The sequence below is a fragment of the Oncorhynchus clarkii genome, chromosome 9 (assembly GCF_045791955.1).
Source record: "Oncorhynchus clarkii lewisi isolate Uvic-CL-2024 chromosome 9, UVic_Ocla_1.0, whole genome shotgun sequence".
NCBI classification, from domain to species: Eukaryota; Metazoa; Chordata; class Actinopteri; order Salmoniformes; family Salmonidae; genus Oncorhynchus; species Oncorhynchus clarkii.
Window position 1 is genome coordinate 70673700 of NC_092155.1, and position 19874 is coordinate 70693573.

Genomic DNA, 19874 nt, shown 5'->3' on the forward strand with positions numbered 1-19874 from the left:
TGGCCAAGTCAAAGTCCAGACCTGAATCCAATCGAGAATCTGTGGAAAGAACTGAAAACTGCTGTTCACAAATGCTCTCCATCCAACCTCACTGAGCTCGAGCTGTTTTGCAAGGAGGAATGGGAAAAAATGTCAGTCTCTCGATGTGCAAAACTGATAGAGACATACCCCGAGCGACTTACAGCTGTAATCGCAGCAAAAGGTGGCGCTACAAAGTATTAACTTAAGGGGGCTGAATAATTTTGCACGCCCAATTTTTCAGTTTCTGATTTGTTAAAAAGTTTGAAATATCCAATAAATGTCGTTCCACTTCACGATTGTGTCCCACTTGTTGTTGATTCTTCACAAAAAAATACAGTTTTATATCTTTATGTTTGAAGCCTGAAATGTGGCAAAAGGTCGCAAAGTTCAAGGGGGCCGAATACTTTCGCAAGGCACTGTATATGCAGATGATTGTTTATGTATCAGTAGTGCCACTTGTCACTTCAATCAGGGACGATCTGGGGTGGGGTGGCTGAAACAGTGTCAATCACATCCAAACATGAGGAAACCAGGTGTTTGGTGTCGTTCCAGTTGTCCCATTCCGGTCATCACTATGAGCCATCCTACACATCATTCTCACGTGAGATATATGTTAACCAGTTTAAATACTTACACACCCGTGCCCCCATCCTTCACTTTCCCCTTATTCAAGGATAACTGTATTATATTATAATATATAAATATATATATGTAATAGCTGTATGTTTTTTAAAGTACCTAATCCATTGCTGAGAAAAGAAATGCAATACAAATATCAAACAAATAAATACATGACAATCTTCTTTATTTCAAATGTTATGCACTCTTAGAAAACAGGGTGCCAAAAGGGTTCTTCGGCTGTCCCCATAGGAGAACCCTTTCCAATTTCAGGTAGATCTCTTGTGGAAAGAGTTTTACATGGAACCAAAAAGCGTTCTTCAAAGGGAAGACAGAATAGGTTTGCACGTCATTCTTGAGCAGGGGGGGAAAAGTTCTCCCCAAATTTGTGGTATCCAATTAGTAGTTACAGTCTTGTCCTATCGCTGCATCTCCCATACGAACTAAGGAGAGGCGAAGGTTGAGAGCCGTGCATCCTCCGAAACACATCCCAGCCAAGCCCCACTGTTTCCTGACACATTGCCGCTTAACCCAGAAGCCAGCCGCACCAATGTGTCGGAGGAAACACCGTACACCTGGCAACCGTGTCAGCGTGCATGCACCCAGCCCGCCACAGGAGTCGCTAGAGCGCAATGGGACAAGGAAATCTCTGCCTGCCAAACCTTCTCCTAACCCGGACGACGCTGGGCCAATTGTGCACCACCTCAAGGGTCTCCCAGTCACGGCCAGCTGTGACACAGCCTGGGATCGAACCTGGGTCTGTAGTGACGCCTCAAGCAATGCAATGCAGTGCCTTAGACCGCTGCATCACTCAGGATGCCCCCACAAATTGATTTTAACAAACAATTGGTCCCCCAAAAAATGCGTCCCTCTGTTGAATTTCAAAATCCTCATGTGGCCCTCGAGCCATAACGTTTGCCCACCCCTGAGCTAGAGGTTATGTTAGAAGACAGTAGTAGGTATGGAAGATGAACCTCGGGGCCATGTCAGAGGGAACTTTTAATGGAAAAATAATAATAACTTTGAATTTACAAGCATATATATACATAGGAAATATTTAAATCCCCTTTATGTTCCCTTTATGTATTTACAACAACCATTCCTACTATGATTACGTATATCCTCTCCTAGTCTTGTCGACTGAGCACCATTCAGTTTGTTTCTGCAGGTACACTAACGAATCAAATCAAATTTTATTTGCCGCATACACATGGTTAGCAGATGTTAATGCGAGTGTAGCAAAATGCTTGTAACACATGTATCTACTAACTTCGTATCAATTTGGCTCAACAGGGGGGGGGGGGGGGGCTCACGGGAGGGGCTATTAAGTCTCCAAGGCCAGGGCTCAGGAGCTAAGCCATGGGTGCAGGAGACACTGGGCAGCATTGGCCCTCCTCTTGGGCTGGAAGTCCAACATGCACAACAGGAAGTCAGAGAACAGAGAGGCCTCCTTCAGCAGGAAGTTGTATTTCTCCACTAGCACCTCATACAAACCCCAGGACCGCAGCACCCCGATACGATTCATTTCACCTGGGAGACCACACAACAGGAGGGAGAAGAAAGAGAGATGGCAAAACAGAGAGGAGGGTGAGGAAAGAGAGAGGAGGGGGGGAGGAGAGAGGAGGTGAAACAGAGAGGAAGGAGAGGAAGGAGAGAGGAGGGTGAGGAAAGAGAGAGGAGGTGAAACAGAGAGGAAGGAGAGGAAGGAGAGAGGAGGTGAAACAGAGAGGAAGGAGAGGAAGGAGAGAGGAGGTGAAACAGAGAGGAAGGAGAGGAAAGAGAGAGGAGATGAAACAGAGAGGAAGGAGAGGAAAGAGAGAGGAGGTGAAACAGAGAGGAAGGAGAGGAAGGAGAGAGGAGGTGAAACAGAGAGGAAGGAGAGGAAAGAGAGAGGAGGGGGGGAGGAGAGAGGAGGTGAAACAGAGAGGAAGGAGAGGAAGGAGAGAGGAGGGTGAGGAAAGAGAGAGGAGGTGAAACAGAGAGGAAGGAGAGGAAAGAGAGAGGAAGGAGAGAGGAGGTGAAACAGAGAGGAAGGAGAGGAAAGAGAGAGGGGGGGAGGAGAGAGGAGGTGAAACAGAGAGGAAGGAGAGGAAAGAGAGAGGAAGGAGAGAGGAGGTGAAACAGAGAGGAAGGAGAGGAAAGAGAGGGGAGGGAGAGGAAGGAGAGAGGAGGGAGAGGAAAGAGAGAGGAGGTGAAACAGAGAGGAAGGAGAGGAAGGAGAGAGGAGGTGAAACAGAGAGGAAGGAGAGGAAAGAGAGGGGAGGTGAAACAGAGGAAGGAGAGGAAGGAGAGAGGAGGTGAAACAGAGGGAGGAGGGGAAAGAGAGAGGTGAATAGAAGGAAGCTTTTTGACTTGGAGAGAAAAAGTATTTGATGTATGTTTTTCTTAAATTAAACACAATAATTTGTCACATCAAAAAGTCCTTTCTCTAAGTTCGAATAATTTGACTGTTTTCAATGCAATGTCCTTCACTCACCTCTGCGATTGAAGTACTACACTGAATATTTCCCAGACAAGGCTACTGCTGCTGGGATTTTGCCAAGGAGTTCAATTATATGAGCGATGTGGTCTGGAGGGAACAGAACCAAAATCCCACTGGATAAAACAACTAAGCAAAAGTCACAAAGTGGACACAATGTTATCTCCATCGAATCCTGTGTCAATATTTTCCACGCCTACCTTCCTCTAAGGAAAAAGTCTTCCCAGCTTTGGGCTCAAACAATGAATCTCCAGTGACCAACTCAAACGCCTAGAATAAAAAGAAGAGAAGTTGAATGGCCAGGAACTATTCTGCAGCGGCACCTACTTAGCTTAGGGGGGGTGAACTGGAAGAGTAACCTAACAGCAGGAGTTAAATGATCCAAGTGAATCAGAGGGCACCGGAGAGATCATGGTTGTACTTCAGTGAAGCTGCAAACATATGCAGACATACGTGTTGTTGGTGATGGTGGTTGTATGGTGGTTTTATGGTGGTTGTATGGTGGTTGTATGGTGGTTGTATAGTGGTTGTATAGTGGTTTTGTAGTGGTTGTATGGTGGTTGTATAGTGGTTGTATGGTGGTTGTATGGTGGTTGTATGGTGGTTGTATAGTGGTTTTATGGTGGTTTTATGGTGGTTGTATAGTGGTTGTATGGTGGTTGAGTGGACGTTGACTCTCTCACCAAGCAGGCTACACTCCAGATGTCTGCTGGTGGGCCGTAGTCAGAGCCCAGTAGAACCTCTAGTGAGCGGTACTGGCAGGTCTGGATCTCCTCACAGAAATGCTTGTACTGGAATATCACACAGAGCAAAGGCATAGAGAAAAATACAGTTCTGATCCCAGCGCAGTATTCCACAATAGTCCCTCTTATTTTGCAATCACTCCAGTGTTAATCTGCAAAATTGTAATTATCCGCCTACCTCCTCATGCCTTTTGCACACAATGTATATAGACTCTTTTTTTTTATTTCTACTGTGTTATTGACTTGTTAATTGTTTACTCCATGTGTAACTCTGTGTTGTTGTCTGTTCACACTGCTATGCTTTATCTTGGCCAGGTCACAGTTGTAAATGAGAACTTGTTCTCAACTAGCCTACCTGGTTAAATAAAGGTGAAATAAATAAAAAATAAATAAATAAAAACCAACTACTGAGTATGGATGGAGGTTCAGCAATGGCAACGGTTCATAAAGATGTTGGAAATCAGTATGACGTCATAGTTTTAGCACTATCCACACTATCCACACTATCCACACTATCCACAGAGTTTTAAACTATTGCGCAACATGGTTCAATGCGCTCGTAAATCAGCACAATCAAATCTTTCAGTTTTTCAATTTGGCCTTGTCTTGGAGCTAAAGTTGAAATCATGCATACTGTGCTAATGACGATTTAAAAAACAGAGTAATGAAGATCAATGTAAAATACGGCAAACTTAAAAAAAAACGTATTTGTGATAAATGCATGGGGCCTCTCAATTTTATGCACCTCCGCTATTGCTGACTGACTGATCAATACCCACCACCCAACAGGAGCTTCCCAGGTCAGCAATCTTTACTGTGACGTCCTCCAGACTGATGGGAGTCACCAGGTCCTTCTCTGGATAGACAGTAAGAGATGAACAACAAACAGTAGAGGGTTATGATCTGATTGAAACACTTCAACAGCATACTGGACACAGTCAATCTGAGGTGACAAACAGGCAGAATACACATTACATCTCAATCTAAAGGTGACAAAGAAACAGAATACTAGCCTTCAGTAAAGTGTCATGTGCAGTAAACAGATGTATCATCTGGTGCGCTCAGTGATGACATCACAGAGTTCTAGAAAATCTATAGCTGAACAGTCACATGACTACAGAGTTCTAGAATATCTGTAGCTGAACAGTCATGACTATAAAGAGTTCTAGAGTAACTGTAGATGAACAGTCACATGACCTTACAGAGTTTTAGAATATCTCTAGCTGATTAGTCACATGACCTAACAGAGTTCTAGAGTATCTGTACATGAACAGTCATGACCTTACATAGTTCTAGAACATCTGTAGCTTAACAGTCAAATGACATTACATAGTTCTAGAACATCTGCAGCTTAACAGTCAATGCCTTACAGAGTTATAGAATATCTGTAGCTGAACAGTCACTTGACTTTACAGAGTTCTAGAATATCTGTAGCTAAACAGTCATGACTATACAGAGTTCTAGAGTAACTGTAGATGAACAGTCACATGACTTTACAGAGTTCTAGAATATTGGTAGCTGAACAGTCATGACTATACAGAGTTCTAGAGTAACTGTAGATGAACAGTCACATGACCTTACAGAGTTCTAGAACATCTGTAGCTGAATAGTCACATGACCTTAGAGTTCTAGAATATCTGCAGCTGAACAGTCATGACCTTACAGAGTTCTAGAATATCTGTAGCTGTACAATCAAATGACCTTACATTGTTCTAGAATATCTGCAGTTTAACAGTCATGACCTTACAGAGTTCTAGAACATCTGTAGCTGAACAGTCAAATGACCTTACATAGTTCTAGAATATCTGTAGCTGTACAGTCACATTAACCTTACATAGTTCTAGAATATCTGTAGCTGATTAGTCACATGACCTTACAATGTTCTAGAATATCTGTAGCTGAACAGTCACATGACCTTTCAGAGATCTAGATTATATGTAGCTGAACAGTCACATGACCTTACAGAGTTCTAGAATATCTGTAGCTGATTAGTCACATGACCTTACAGAGTTCTAGAACATCTGTAGCTGAATAGTCATGACCTTACAGAGGTCTAGAATATCTGTAGCTGAACAGTTCTATGACCTTACAGAGTTCTAGAATATCTGTAGCTGATTAGTCACATGACATTACAGAGTTCTAGAATATCTGTAGCTGAACAGTCACATGACCTTTCAGAGATCTAGAATATATGTAGCTGAACAGTCACTTGACCTTACAGAGTTCTAGAATATCTCTAGCTGATTAGTCACATGACCTTACAGAGTTCTAGAATATCTCTAGCTGAATAGTCATGACCTTACAGAGTTCTAGAATATCTGTAGCTGAACAGTCACATGACCTTACAGAGTTCTAGAATATCTGTAGCTGAATAGTCATGACCTTACAGAGTTCTAGAATATATGTAGCTGTACAGTCATGACATTAGAGTCCTAGAATATCTGCAGCTGAACAGTCACATGACCTTACAGAGTTCTAGAACACCTGTAGCTGAACAGTTATATGACCTTACAGAGTTCTAGAATATCTTTAGCTGAACAGTACTCAGTCATATGACCTTACATAATTCCAGAACATTTGTAGCTAAATAGTTATATGACCTTATGGAATTCTAGAACATCTGTAGCTGAACAATACTCCGTCATTTGACCTTACAGAATTCTAGAAAATCTGAAGCAAAACAGTCATATGACCTTACAGAATTCTGGATCATCTGTAGCAAAACAGTCATTTGACCTTACAGAGCCGCTTATATTTAATAAAGTCAACTTGTACGATGGAGATTTACATACGTAGCAAAACGTCACGTCAGGGTAAACCTACTTGAATCACAGCCCTTAATTTAAATGTTCCTAAAATCTCCCATGGGAAAAATGAATGGTGGAAAAACGATTGGAACTATTTCCCTGTTTGACCGCTAGGTTTGATGGGTATTATGACACCTCCACTGCAGGGTTCTATTATTTAGCTGAACAGTGAACACTACCTGCTCTACTCATCGACTTCCCAGGGAATGGAGGACATGCACTGCCCCCTGCTGTCTGTTTTGGGTTCTGCTCCTCCAAACAAAGCAGTATATTTTCAGGCTTGATGTCTGTGTGGATGATTTTACATTGAGTGTGCAGGTAGTCCAACGCCTGAAGAACCTACAGGGAGAGGGTGATGGCACTGTTAACCCAAAACAACTCCTGCATCAAACTAATGACGCATCCAGACAGTGTGGTGATTTCGATAATGCCGTTTCTACTCATCTTCTATGAACTCTGTCACTCTCTGACCTGAGCAATGACCTGTTTGACCCAAGAAAGCGATAGTCCTGGGTTCCCAAAACAGACCTGCCAACAGCAGAGTTCTGGTCCTAACAGCTCCAGCACTAAGCATACATCTACACAAAGGAGGTCAAGGAACCAAACACATCTGAACTCTGAACTTTGACTCCTCATTGTGAGACTGTCAGATTTTGCTACAGGTGTGTGTGTGTGTGTGTGTGTGTGTGTGTGTGTGTGATGACTGTGCAGTCTAGGGAAGGATACGGACTCCGTTGACCCCAGCTATCTTAAACTCATCCAGCAGTTGGACTATTCTCCGGCTGTATGGGTGACGAGCCGTGGGACCACTGGCCTGAGAGGGGAGAGTAGGGGGGGTGGAGACTTTAGAGTCTGGACTATACTGACAAGAACTTGTTCAAATAGAAAGATAAAGATGGGTCTGTATGAGACAAGGGAGAAAAATAATGAACCTTGAAAACATGGGATGGCTGTGAATAAGTCTGGCAAAGAAAGATAAATAACTTGAGGTGGACTAAGAGTAAAAATAGTTACTACTGTTTACCCTTAGGGGTTGAGGACGAGAAAGAGATTGAGGAAGCAATAAATAACCTAAGGTGAGAAATCAGAGAAAAGAAGAGACTCACACAACGTAGCAGAGTCAGTTCATCTTGCCCAGCCTGTGTGAATCCTTCTCCACTCTTCAAAACCTTCACGGCCACTCGCCTGCCCAACCTGTACACATTGACTTTTAATCACACTGCAGCTTTCACTGTATGCCAAGAAGGGGAGATTTGAGTATATGCTGACACTGCAACATAGTGAATGTACCTGAGATCCAAGCAGAGCCAAACAGTGGCGAAGTATCCCCAGCCCAACTTAGACACAACCTGGTATCTCCTGTTGAAGGTGTCTCCAATGTGAACAGGGTGGTACCCCCCTATTGAAACATGCAGGATGAGAACAATAGATGTTACACCTCCAACTGCTGTATTTACTGTCTGGTAACAGACTATGTCTATGCTGGAATGGAATGAATAGGACAGAAAGACATGTAAGGAGAAAGACAGAGTTAGTATAGCGGTAGATAGCCTAGCTCATGGGATAGGGGGCAGTATTTTCACATGCCCAAAGTAAACTGCCTGTTACTCAGGCCCAGAAGCTATGATATGCATATACTTGGATTTAGATAGAAAACACTCTAAAGTTTATAAAACTGTTAAAATGATGTCTGTGAGTATAACAGAGCTGATATGGCAGGCGAAACCCTGAGGACAAACCATACAAATTTAAAAAACTTACCATTATTTTCAATGGCTAGTACTATAATTATAATTATAGTACTTTATTATAATTATAAGTCCTCCCAAATTGCAGTTCCTAGGGCTTCCACTAGATGTCAACAGTCTTTAGAAAGAGTTTCAGGCTGATTTTTGGAAAAATGACCCAGAAATTGTAGTTTTTCTAGGTGGCCCCCATTTTGGCAGTAGTGTTTCCAAGCGCTTGGAAGAAAGCATATTCTTTCTCATTTATCTCCGGTAATGAACATACTATTCTCCGTCTTAAATTTTATTTGAGTACATTTTATTTGCGTATTAGGATACCTAAGGTTTGATTATAAACGTTGTTTGACTTTTTTGGAAAAGTTTATTAGTAACGTTTGGGATACATTTTGTATGCATTTTGACTGAGTGGATCTGGATGTGTTATTGACTGAAGCGTGCCAGCTAAACTGAGTTTTTATTGATATAAAGAAAGACATTATCCAACAAAAGGACCATTTGTGATGTAACTGGGACCTTTTGGAGTGCCAACAGAAGAAGATAATCAAAGGTAAGGCATTTAATATCACTATTTCTGACTTTCGTGTCGCACCTGCCTGGTTGAAATATGTTTTTCATGTGTTGGTATGCGGGGCTCTGTCCTCAGATAATCGCATGGTATTCTTTCGCCGTAAAGTATTTTTTAAATCTGACATGGAGGCTGGATTAACAACAAGTTCAGCTTTATTTTGATTTTTTTTACTTTTGATTTTATGAAAGTTAAATATTTATAGTAATTTAATTTGAATATGGCGCTCTGCAATTTCACCGGATGTTGTCGAGGTGTTCCGCTAGCGGCACGCCTTTCCCAAACAGGTTTTAAGAGCTTTGGGCCAGTAGCGGAGTTAGTATAGCGGTAGGTAGGTAGCCTTGCTCTTAAGAGCTTTGGGCCAGTAGCAGAGTTAGTATAGCGGTAGGTAGGTAGCCTAGCTCTTAAGAGCTTTGGGCCAGTAGCAGAGTTAGTATAGCGGTAGGTAGGTAGCCTAGCTCTTAAGAGCTTTGGGCCAGTAGTAGAGTTAGTATAGCGGTAGGTAGGTAGCCTAGCTCTTAAGAGCTTTGGGCCAGTAGCAGAGTTAGTATAGCGGTAGGTAGGTAGCCTAGCTCTTAAGAGCTTTGGGCCAGTAGCAGAGTTAGTATAGCGGTAGGTAGGTAGCCTAGCTCTTAAGAGCTTTGGGCCAGTAACAGAGATAGTATGGCGGTCGGTAGGGCAGCAGGTAGCCTAGCTCATAAGAGCATTGGGCCAGTAAACGAAAGGTAGCTGGTTTGAATCCCTGAGCCGACTAGGTGACAAATCTGTCTATGCCCTTGAGAATAGCACTTAAACCTAATTGCTCCTGTAAGTCCTTCTGGATAAGAGCATCTGCTATATGACCAAAATGTAAATGTTCAGCCATAACGGACCATGGCAGTATTCTCTGGGGTCCTCTCTGTCCAGTGACTCCTCTTGCTCCATCTGTTCCAAACGACTCAGCTTATCAAGTCCATTCGATGTCCCAGGTTTACTGCTGCAACACACACATGCCAATACACATACTGTACAAACTTACTGTACACACAATACTGTACGCACAATACTGTACACACGCACTATCAACCTGTCTGATCCTACACAGGGCAGAGATGTGACCCCTCTGTCAGCCTGTCTGATCCTACACAGGGCAGAGATGTGACCCCTCTGTCAGCCTGCCTGATCCTACACAGGGCAGAGATGTGACCCCTCTGCCAGCCTGTCTGATCCTACACAGGGCAGAGGTGTGACCCCTCTGCCAGCCTGTCTGATCCTACACAGGGCAGAGATGTGACCCCTCTGTCAGCCTGTCTGATCCTACACAGGGCAGAGATGTGACCCCTCTGTCAGCCTGTCTGATCCTACACAGGGCAGAGATGTGACCCCTCTGTCAGCCTGTCTGATCCTACACAGGGCAGAGATGTGACCCCTCTGTCAATGTCTGGTTGCTGGGAGCAGACAGGAACACTTCCCTGGCTGTTCACGGGGAGACGGCAGGACTCGGAATGGGATTTGGACATTAAACTATAGTCTTCAGCCAATAATTCAACAGGATATGCTGTATCAGGTGTGTGTTCTATAAATAATTAAACAGGATATGTTGTATCAGGTGAGTGTTCTATAAATAATTCAACAGGATATGTTGTAGCAGGTGAGTGTTCTATAAATAATTCAACAGGATATGCTGTATCAGGTGAGTGTTCTATAAATAATTCAACAGGATATGCTGTATCAGGTGAGTGTTCTATAAATAATTCAACAGGATATGCTGTATCAGGTGAGTGTTCTATAAATAATTCAACAGGATATGCTGTATCAGGTGAGTGTTCTATAAATAATTCAACAGGATATGCTGTATCAGGTGAGTGTTCTATAAATAATTCAACAGGATATGCTGTATCAGGTGAGTGTTCTATAAATAATTCAACAGGATATGCTGTATCAGGTGAGTGTTCTATAAATAATTCAACAGGATATGCTGTATCAGGTGAGTGTTCTATAACTAATTCAACAGGATATGCTGTATCAGGTGAGTGTTATATAAATAATTCAACAGGATATGCTGTATCAGGTGAGTGTTCTACCATGGAGGCTGCTGAGGGGAGGACGGCTCATAATAATGTCTGGAATGGTATCAAACACGTGGTTTCTATGTGGTTGATACCACTCCATTGACTCCATTACAGCCATTATAATGAGCCGCCCTCCCTTCAGCAGCCTCCACTGGTGTACTATAAATATTGCCTTGGTGTGTGTCTTGTGCAGAACTATCTATAAAAATCACAGCTTTTCTGAAAGATTTATTTACTGTCAACTATCTTCTTCAGGACTGTCTCTCAGCATGTTTTGGCTCCAGTTTAGAGCGATGATATTGGCCCAGGTCCTCGACCCGGTGACAGACCCAGTGAAATAACGTCACCTCCACAGGCACTAAAATAATCCACATATTCCCAATGTGTGCCAGGTGAGATAAACATGGACCTCCTGCCTCTTTGGCCATGGAAACAAACGTTATCAGTTGGCTGACAGCCATTTTGCACTGTTTCGCTATGGTTTTAGTCATCAATCTAGCAAGAGGGCAATATTTTATTAATGTAGTAGTGTTTCTTGACTAAAACCCCCAAAATGTATCATATTACTCCAGTGCCAGCCTGGGTTCCTGTTAAGGCTAGGGCTGATTTCAAGGTTGTACTACTAACCTACGAAGCATTACATGGACTTTCTCTAACCTATCTCTCCGATTTGGTCCTGCCGTACATACCTAAACGTACACTACAGTCACAAGACGCAGGCCTCCTTATTGTCCCTACAGCAAACAGCTGGAAGCAGCGCTTTTTCCTATAGAGCTCTATTTTTATGGAATGGTCTGCCTATCCATGTGAGAGACGCAGACATGGGCTTAACTTTTACGTCTTTACTGAAGGTCGGTCCTATGATTGAGTGTAGTCTGGCAAAGGGGTGCGAAGGTGAACGGCAAGGCACTGGAGTGACGAACCACCTTTGCTGTCTCTGCCTGGCCGGCTCCCCTCTCTCCACTCGGATTCTCTGCCTCTGACCCTATTACGGGGGCTTACTAGTGCTCTTCCATGCCGTCCCTAAGAGAGGTGCGTTACTTGAGTGGGTTGAGTCACTGATGTGATCTTCCTATCTGATTTTGCGCCCCCTCGGCCTCATGCTGTGGAGGAGATTTTCTTGGGCTATACTCAGGGCAGTAAGTTGGTGGTCTATTGATATCCCTCAAGTGGTGTGGGGGCTGTACTTTGGCAAAGTGGGTGGTGTTATATTCTACCTGGTTGGCCCTGTCCAGTGGTATTGACGGACGGGGCCACAGTTACCCCGACCCCCTCTGTCCTCAGCCTCCAGTATATATTCTGCAATAGTCTATGTGCCAGGGGGCTAGGGTCAGTCTGTCCGATCTGGTGAAATTCTCCTGTCTTATCTGGTGAAATTCTCCTGTCTTATTTGGTGAAATTCTCCTGTCTTATTTGGTGTCCTGTGTGAACTTAAGTATTCTCCCTCTAATTATCCTACTCACTCACTATATATATATATATATACAGTGGGGAGAACAAGTATTTGATACACTGCCGATTTTGCAGGTTTGCTGCACGGGGGTGGCAGCATCATTTTGTGGGGGTGGCAGCATCATTTTGTAGGGGTGGCAGCATCATTTTGTGGGGGTGGCAGCATCATTTTGTAGGGGTGGCAGCATCATTTTTTTTGCTGCAGCACTTCACAATATAGATGGCATCATGAGGCAGGACAATTATGTGGATATATTGAAGCAACATCTCAAGACATCAGTCAGGAAGTTAAAGCTTGGTCGCAAATGGGTCTTCCAAATGAACTATGACCCCAATCATACTTCCGAATTTGTGTCAAAATGGCTTAAGGACAACAAAGTCAAGGTATTGGAGTGGCCATCACAAAGCCCTGACCTCAATCCTACAGAAAATGTGTGGGCAGAACTGAAAATGTGTGTGTGAGCAAGGAGGCCTACAAACCTGACTCAGTTACACCAGCTCTGTCAGGAGGAATGGGCTAAAATTCACCCAACTTATTGTGGGAAGCTTGTGGAAGTATATCCGAGATGTTTGACCCAAGTAAAAAATGTAAAGGCAATGCTACCAAATACTAATTGAGTGTATGTAAACTTCTGACCCACTGGGAATTTGATGAAAGAAATAAAAGCTGAAATAAATAATTCTCTCTGCTGACATTTTACATTCTTAAAATAAAGTGGTGATCCTAACTGACCTAAGACAGGGAATCTTTCCACAATTAAATATCAGGAATTGTGAAAAACTGAGTTTACATTTCTTTGGTTAAGGTGTATGTAAATTTCTGACTTCAACGGTACATAAATAATTATAGCGCCCGATTTCGGGGATTGTCAGTTTAAGATTCAAGCAAAAATATAATTTTGTTTCCTTTTACTGAGGCAGGCTCAACCACAGGGTTAAATCTCAATGCTGCATCAAAAAATAGTATAATACAGGAGGTATTCTGTGACAAAAACTTTATATACATGTGAGTATCAATCACAATCCAGAGTGGTGAATAGGTAACAGGCTCAATCCATTATGAGGATACTGCATCAGAGAGACGCACCTTTGAACAAGTCATAATCTGTGTACAGAATGTCCCTCTACAATCTGTAGTCTATGGATCATAACAAGTGTAATTCAAATTGACTGTTATGAAAGGGGAATGTGTAAAGTGTTGAGAATAAATTATAATTACGGTTTCTGGGCTGCCTGTACAGAAGTCCGATCTGAACACATGACTGAATAGGACAGTAGAACTCTGACCAGTTAGCTGTGTGTAGGTATGAGGAGCCGGCTTGGTCTAAACATCTCTCTCGCTCTCTCTCTCTCTCTCTCTCTCTCTCTCTCTCTCTCTCTCTCTCTCTCTCTCTCTCTCTCTCTCTCTCTCTCTCTCTCTCTCTCTCTCTCTCTCTCTCTCTCTCTCTCTCTCTCTCTCTCTCTCTCTCTCTCTCTCTCTCTCTCTCTCTCTCTCTCTCTCTCTCTCTCTCTCTCTCTCTCTCTCTCTCTCTCTCTCTCTCTCTCTCTCTCTCTCTCTCTCTCTCTCTCTCTCTCTCTCTCTCTCTCTCTCTCTCTCTCTCTCTCTCTCTCTCTCTCTCTCTCTCTCTCTCGAAGGAGAAGGAGAAGGAGAAGGAGAAAGCCTCCACTCCTATGTCAAATATAACAAAACCTAAATACTACAGTATGTCTGCAAAAACACTACAGCAAATACAATGGTATTGTACAGTCTGCCAAACACTACAAAACACAAAACACTACAGCAAATACAATGGTATTGTACAGTCTGCCAAACACTACAAAACACTACAGCAAATACAATGGTATTGTACAGTCTGCCAAACACTACAAAACACAAAACACTACAGCAAATACAATGGTATTGTACAGTCTGCCAAACACTACAGTAATTATTACAGTATAGTACAATCCACAAAACACTACATGAATTACTATAGTGTACTGTATATATACAACAGTTTTATTTTCCTACAGTACTTATATGATAGTTAACTGTAAACACTACAGTATACTACAGTAAACACTACAGTGAATACTACAGTAAAGTCTGCAAAAACACTACAGTGAATACTATATTATTTATACCGTAGTATACTATAGTATTTTCTTCTTGTGGAAGCTGTGAGAGGGTAGATGGGAGAGGATGTGACAGCTGTGTGGGACTGCTTTGGAGTTTAATTGCAGTCCAACAGACCGTGATCTCACAGGCAAGCCAAGGTATATTAGCACAAGCAAGCACCAGCGTATTGCACAGGACACTGACAATTCCACAAACAGTTTATGCTTGTCAACCTGGTAAATTGGCTGGACACTACAGTAGATTTGTCCTATAGTGCAGAGAAAAGGTGCAGAGAACAATGACTGACAACTGCATCCATGTACTCAAGACCAAATAAAAAATTATTGAACAAAAGGCATTGTCAATATAATCTCTGTGGTCATAACATAGGCTATACTGCACATGTCCTCTCCCATACACGTCTGGTACCCTCCTCTCCCACACACACGTATGATACCCTCCTCTCCCATACGCGTCTGATACCCTCCTCTCCCATACACACGTCTGGTACCCTCCTCTCCCCCACACGTCTGATACCCTCCTCTCCCATACACACGTCTGGTACCCTCTTCTCCCCCACATGTCTGGTACCCTCCTCTCCCATACAGGTCTGATACCCTCTTCTCCCATACATACGTCTGGTACCCTCCTCTCCCCCACATGTCTGGTACCCTCCTCTCCCATACAGGTCTGGTACCCTCCTCTCCCATACACACGTCTGGTACCCTCCTCTCCCATACACACGTCTGGTACCCTCCTCTCCCATACACACATCTGGTACCCTCCTCTCCCCCACACGTCTGATACCCTCCTCTCCCATACACACGTCTGGTACCCTCCTCTCCCATACAGGTCTGATACCCTCTTCTCCCACACACAGGTCTGATACCCTCCTCTCCCATACAGGTCTGATACCCTCCTCTCCCATACACACGTCTGATACCCTCCTCTCCCATACAGGTCTGATACCCTCCTCTCCCACACAGGTCTGATACCCTCCTCTCCCCCACACGTTTGGTACCCTCCTCTCCCACACATGTCTGGTACCCTCCTCTCCCACACACAGGTCTGGTACCCTCCTCTCCCACACACGTCTGGTACCCTCCTCTCCCACACAGGTCTGATACCCTCTCCCACACAGGTCTGATACCCTCCTCTCCCACACAGGTCTGATACCCTCCTCTCCCACACAGGTCTGATACCCTCCTCTCCCACACAGGCCTGATACCCTCCTCTCCCACACAGGTCTGATACCCTCCTCTCCCACACAGGTCTGATACCCTCCTCTCACCCACAGGTCTGATACCCTCCTCTCCCACACACAGGTCTGATACCCTCCTCTCCCACACAGGTCTGATACCCTCCTCTCCCACACAGGTCTGATACCCTCCTCTCCCACACAGGTCTGATACCCTCCTCTCCCCCACAGGTCTGATACCCTCCTCTCCCACACAGGTCTGATACCCTCCTCTCCCACACAGGTCTGATACCCTCCTCTCCCACACAGGTCTGATACCCTCCTCTCCCCCACAAGTCTGATACCCTCCTCTCCCACACAGGTCTGATACCCTCCTCTCCCACACAGGTCTGATACCCTCCTCTCCCCCACAGGTCTGATACCCTCCTCTCCCACACACAGGTCTGATACCCTTCTCTCCCCCACACGTCTGGTACCCTCCTCTCCCACACACAGGTCTGATACCCTCCTCTCCCACACAGGTCTGATACCCTCCTCTCCCACACAGGTCTGATACCCTCCTCTCCCACACAGGTCTGATACCCTCCTCTCCCACACAGGTCTGATACCCTCCTCTCCCACACAGGTCTGATAACCTCCTCTCCCACACAGGTCTGATACCCTCCTCTCCCCCACAGGTTCTATACCCTCCTCTCCCACACAGGTCTGATACCCTCCTCTCCCACACAGGTCTGATACCCTCCTCTCCCACACAGGTCTGATACCCTCCTCTCCCACACAGGTCTGATACCCTCCTCTCCCACACAGGTCTGATACCCTCCTCTCCCACACAGGTCTGATACCCTCCTCTCCCACACAGGTCTGATACCCTCCTCTCCCACACAGGTCTGATACCCTCCTCTCCCACACACAGGTCTGATACCCTCCTCTCCCACACACAGGTCTGATACCCTCCTCTCCCACACAGGTCTGATACCCTCCTCTCCCACACAGGTCTGATACCCTCCTCTCCCACACAGGTCTGATACCCTCCTCTCCTACACAGGTCTGATACCCTCCTCTCCCCCACAGGTCTGATACCCTCCTCTCCCACACAGGTCTGATACCCTCCTCTCCCACACAGGTCTGATACCCTCCTCTCCCACACAGGTCTGATACCCTCCTCTCCCACACAGGTCTGATACCCTCCTCTCCCACACACAGGTCTGATACCCTCCTCTCCCACACACAGGTCTGATACCCTCCTCTCCCACACACAGGTCTGATACCCTCCTCTCCCACACAGGTCTGATACCCTCCTCTCCCACACAGGTCTGATACCCTCCTCTCCCACACACAGGTCTGATACCCTCCTCTCCCACACAGGTCTGATACCCTCCTCTCCTAAGTCTCGACCCGAAAGACTGAAACCAAATTATTTAAATACCCTCTGTGTCAGGAAACCTGCGCTAGTGGAATATACTACCCCCATATATAAACAGGTGGATTCAGGTAGGTGGGCCTATGTTATCCCCACTTTCCTTTAACATTACCATGTTGTCACAAAACAACTCATTACCTGGATGTGTGCCTGAATGATAACAGTCAGGGAAAACGACTCATTACCTGGATGTGTGCCTGAATGATAACAGTCAGGGAAAACGACTTCATACATGGATGTGTGCATGAATGATAACATTCAGGGAAAACAACTCGATACATGGATGTGTGCCTGAATGATAACATTCAGGGAAAACGACTTGATACATGGATGTGTGCCTGAATGATAACAGTCAGGGAAAACGACTCGATACATGGATGTGTGCCTGAATGATAACAGTCAGGGAAAACGACTTGATACATGGATGTGTGCCTGAATGATAACATTCAGGGAAAACAACTCGATACATGGATGTGTGCCTGAATGATAACATTCAGGGAAAACGACTTGATACATGGATGTGTGCCTGAATGATAACATTCAGGGAAAACAACTCGATACATGGATGTGTGCCTGAATGATAACATTCAGGGAAAACGACTTGATACATGGATGTGTGCCTGAATGATAACAGTCAGGGAAAACAACTCGATACATGGATGTGTGCCTGAATGATAACAGTCAGGGAAAACGACTCGATACATGGATGTGTGCCTGAATGATAACAGTCAGGGAAAACGACTCGATACATGGATGTGTGCCTGAATGATAACAGTCAGGGAAAACGACTCGATACATGGATGTGTGCCTGAATGATAACAGTCAGGGAAAACGACTCGATACATGGATGTGTGCCTGAATGATAACAGTCAGGGAAAACGACTCGATACATGGATGTGTGCCTGAATGATAACAGTCAGGGAAAACGACTCGATACATGGATGTGTGCCTGAATGATAACAGTCAGGGAAAACGACTCGATACATGGATGTGTGCCTGAATGATAACAGTAAGGGAAAACGACTCGATACATGGATGTGTGCCTGAATGATAACAGTCAGGGAAAACGAATCGATAAATGGATGTGTGCCTGAATGACAGCAGTTATGGAAAACAACTGGATACATGGATGTGTGCCTGAATGACAGCAGTTATGGAAAACGACTCGATACATGGATGTGTGCCTGAATGATAACAGTCAGGGAAAACGACTCGATAAATGGATGTGTGCCTGAATGACAGCAGTTATGGAAAACAACTCATTACCTGGATGTGTGCCTGAATGATAACAGTCAGGGAAAACGACTCGATACATGGATGTGTGCCTGAATGATAACAGTCAGGGAAAACGACTCGATACATGGATGTGTGCATGAATGATAACAGTCAGGGAAAACGACTCGATACATGGATGTGTGCCTGAATGATAACAGTCAGGGAAAACGACTCGATACATGGATGTGTGCCTGAATGATAACAGTCAGGGAAAACGACTCGATACATGGATGTGTGCCTGAATGACAGCAGTTATGGAAAACAACTCATTACCTGGATGTGTGCCTGAATGATAACAGTCAGGGAAAACGACTCGATACATGGATGTGTGCCTGAATGATAACAGTCAGGGAAAACAACTCGATACATGGATGTGTGCCTGAATGATAACAGTCAGGGAAAACAACTCGATACATGGATGTGTGCCTGAATGATAACAGTCAGGGAAAACAACTCATTACCTGGATGTGTGCCTGAATGATAACAGTCAGGGAAAACGACTTGATACATGGATGTGTGCATGAATGATAACATTCAGGGAAAACGACTCGATACATGGATGTGTGCCTGAATGATAACATTCAGGGAAAACGACTTGATACATGGATGTGTGCCTGAATGATAACAGTAAGGGAAAACAACTCGATACATGGATGTGTGCCTGAATGATAACATTCAGGGAAAACGACTCGATACATGGATGTGTGCCTGAATGATAACAGTCAGGGAAAACAACTCGATACATGGATGTGTGCCTGAATGATAACAGTCAGGGAAAACAACTCGATACATGGATGTGTGCCTGAATGATAACAGTCAGGGAAAACGACTCGATAAATGGATGTGTGCCTGAATGACAGCAGTTATGGAAAACAACTCATTACCTGGATGTGTGCCTGAATGATAACAGTCAGGGAAAACGACTCGATACATGGATGTGTGCCTGAATGATAACATTCAGGGAAAACGACTCGATACATGGATGTGTGCCTGAATGATAACAGTCAGGGAAAACAACTCGATACATGGATGTGTGCCTGAATGACAGCAGTTATGGAAAACAACTCGATACATGGATGTGTGCCTGAATGATAACAGTCAGGGAAAACGACTCGATACATGGATGTGTGCCTGAATGATAACAGTCAGGGAAAACGAATCGATAAATGGATGTGTGCCTGAATGACAGCAGTTATGGAAAACAACTGGATACATGGATGTGTGCCTGAATGATAACAGTCAGGGAAAACGACTCGATACATGGATGTGTGCCTGAATGATAACAGTCAGGGAAAACAACTCGATACATGGATGTGTGCCTGAATGATAACAGTTATGTATCAGGGAAAGAGAACATGGCAATAAAAAGTATTATGAGAATTACAAACTCTTCTCAAAAGTA

General features: G+C 44.3%; 1 pseudogene; it reads right to left on the reverse strand.

Annotated features, from left to right (window-relative positions):
- Window positions 1-1984: 1984 nt before the first annotated feature.
- LOC139416886 (SRSF protein kinase 3-like) lies at window positions 1985-13748 on the reverse strand (annotated as a pseudogene).
- Between the last annotated feature and the right edge of the window lie 6126 nt (window positions 13749-19874).